Source organism: Pundamilia nyererei, unplaced genomic scaffold (genome assembly GCF_000239375.1).
Source record: "Pundamilia nyererei isolate P.nyererei 1_Seehausen unplaced genomic scaffold, PunNye1.0 scaffold00428, whole genome shotgun sequence".
In the NCBI taxonomy this organism is placed as follows: Eukaryota; Metazoa; Chordata; class Actinopteri; order Cichliformes; family Cichlidae; genus Pundamilia; species Pundamilia nyererei.
The window spans coordinates 166,948-169,486 of NW_005187829.1; positions in this window are offsets into that span (position 1 = coordinate 166,948).

A 2,539-nucleotide genomic window follows, 5' to 3' on the forward strand; every position below is an offset into this window, starting at 1 on the left:
CTGAAGGGGACTAAAAGGGGTTTAGTCTTTGTTCCTGAGAGATACCATGGGTCTGTTGGCCTCTTCATGCAAAAATGTTACAGTGACTGATTTTATGGAAATATATGTGTATAACACCTTGTCCAGGAAAAAATGATTCATGGATTCATGACAACAAGTTATAGCATTATTTGTGACTAGTTATGTTTAATCAAAATAAACAAAATAAATTGTTTCCAGGTTGGGTGTTTTTTTAAACTGTAAATTTGAGTAATATCATACCGTGCTGTAGTTATATAGTACATATATCACATGTATGAGACATGCACAGAAAACTCTGACTGTTGACTTCTCTTCTTTTTTTTCTTATGAGTTGCAGCATCTATTATTTCCTGCAATGAAACCAGTGCAACTCAAGTGCCAGTACAAATGAATATAAAAAAAAAGGTCACTGATACTGAATGTCTCTTTGTGGTGACCACCAACGCTAAATGAGGACAGAAGCGGGATGGCTAAAAACTACCTGCTGCAGATGAACCCAGGAAAGCACAGTTCCTGGGAGATTCATCCAGCTTTACTGTTCTCTAAACCATATGCAATTTTACCTTTTTTGGAGCTGCACAGGACCCTTAAAATAAATATAATAATAGTAGTAAGCATGTATTTCAATATTATTTTCTGATGTGGTCTTCTAATGTTATATTTTGGCAGCTCCTCTACTGGAGACAGGGGAGAGTGAAAACTGTCCAGTGTTGTTAATGTCACATTTACTGATATGAATAGTAGCGTTTGGCAGGATTCTGGCTCTGGGGGTCTGGGACATACACGACTGTTCAAATCTATTTGAAACTGTCCTAACCATTGCTATAATGGTTGCAGCAGAGCTGAGTAGAAGTAGCTGAAGACTGACTCTCCCAGGATGGAGTTAACTTCAAGTGCAAACTTGTTCAGGAAACACAAATACATCATATAAGAGTGTGAGATGCATCAGGGATCTGTCCTGGGATTGGCACCAGCAATCTTATGGCATCATTACCAACACAGGACAGTCCTGCCAAGGGGGGCCGCTGGGGGCCAGCAAATTTTGAAGGTGGCAAAATATTCATCTTAAACAGCTAAAAGTTAATAATACTATAGTACATCACTTGGCACACTTTAACACTTAAACTCCCAATGTATACTATAAAGTATACATTGGGGGGAGTTCACTGAATTATGGCTACACTCTGTAATTTTTTTCCAATAATACTGACTCTCAACAGGTGTAAAACTAACATCATGATATTTAGTAACAAAAACACAAAATGTAGCATATTTAGATGTTGAGAGTGCAATGACGCCTAAACAAAGGTCAGAGGTCCTTTAGTATAGTAGTATAGAGGTTATGATGTTTTAATTAAAATTTATAATTAATCATTCTGATTCTGATGTAAATACAGTTATTCAACTACCCTGATGTCTCACATTTGCAAGTTAGACACAGTAGATGGCGTCACTGAGCTAAAAATGACCTAAATGCATTTTGTGAAGTTTTCTGTAATATTTGCATCCAGTTAAGAGATTGATTTTTTTTTCTTTTTTCTTTTTTCTTTTTTTTTGGATTGGCGATTATGAAAGATTAAATAAACCAGTGACAGGTTGCATAGTGCTCTGACAGCCCAGCAGGTAGACTTCAGCATTCTCAAAACTGTGACAGGACATTGATCTTATACTCCTTTGGAAAATCAAGTACTTCTACTAAATACGTAATGAAAGTAACTTATCTAATAGTATGATTTATTCATGATTCATTAAAATTGGCTCTTTTCACATTTATCCCATGGGTGAAACTTAGGAGAGTTAATTATGAACTAAGTGTTCAATATCTTACAGTATAAAAATATTAATGTAATGTTTATGTTCACATTTTAAGGGTGTTTGAATACTTGAATAGCTTTAGGCACTGTGGCTTATTATCTAATAATTTTTTGCTTTTTAATCTCTGTGGAGGCGGCAGGTCTAAGGTCAAGGCAGCCAATCAGTTAGAGGTGTGGCAGTGGTGTCAGTCTTTACTCAGCTGCGTATGCTCCTCCTCCACTCCTACACACACAAAACCCATCTTTGTTGTCATAAAGTGCAAGGTTAAAGGCGGCAGCACCCGTTACAAGTCTGTGGTTGTAATTAGTGTGTTGGAGTTATGAATGATGACAATAGAGTTCCATATATCAGCAGCGCTGTCAGGCACCTCGGGCCAAAACACAGACTCATGCAGGAAAACAAACGGACTGACCCAGATCTTTAGCAGCTGCTGAAGATTGATAGTTGATAGTAATGTGGAACTAATGTCCATCTGTTGCAGCTACACAATATCAGTGTCAACTAGGCTCACCACTATATTAAAGAATATACTGATTATTATATTGCACTTATTGCTTATAATAAGGTGTGATCGAGCAGTTTGGAGACGAAGTTAGAAAGGCAAGGTTAGACGGCTGGTAGGAGCATATATAAGGATAAAGTAAATGATGACATGCAAACGGTTGGTGCAACAGAGGAGTTTTCACAATCACAGCTGGCCTTG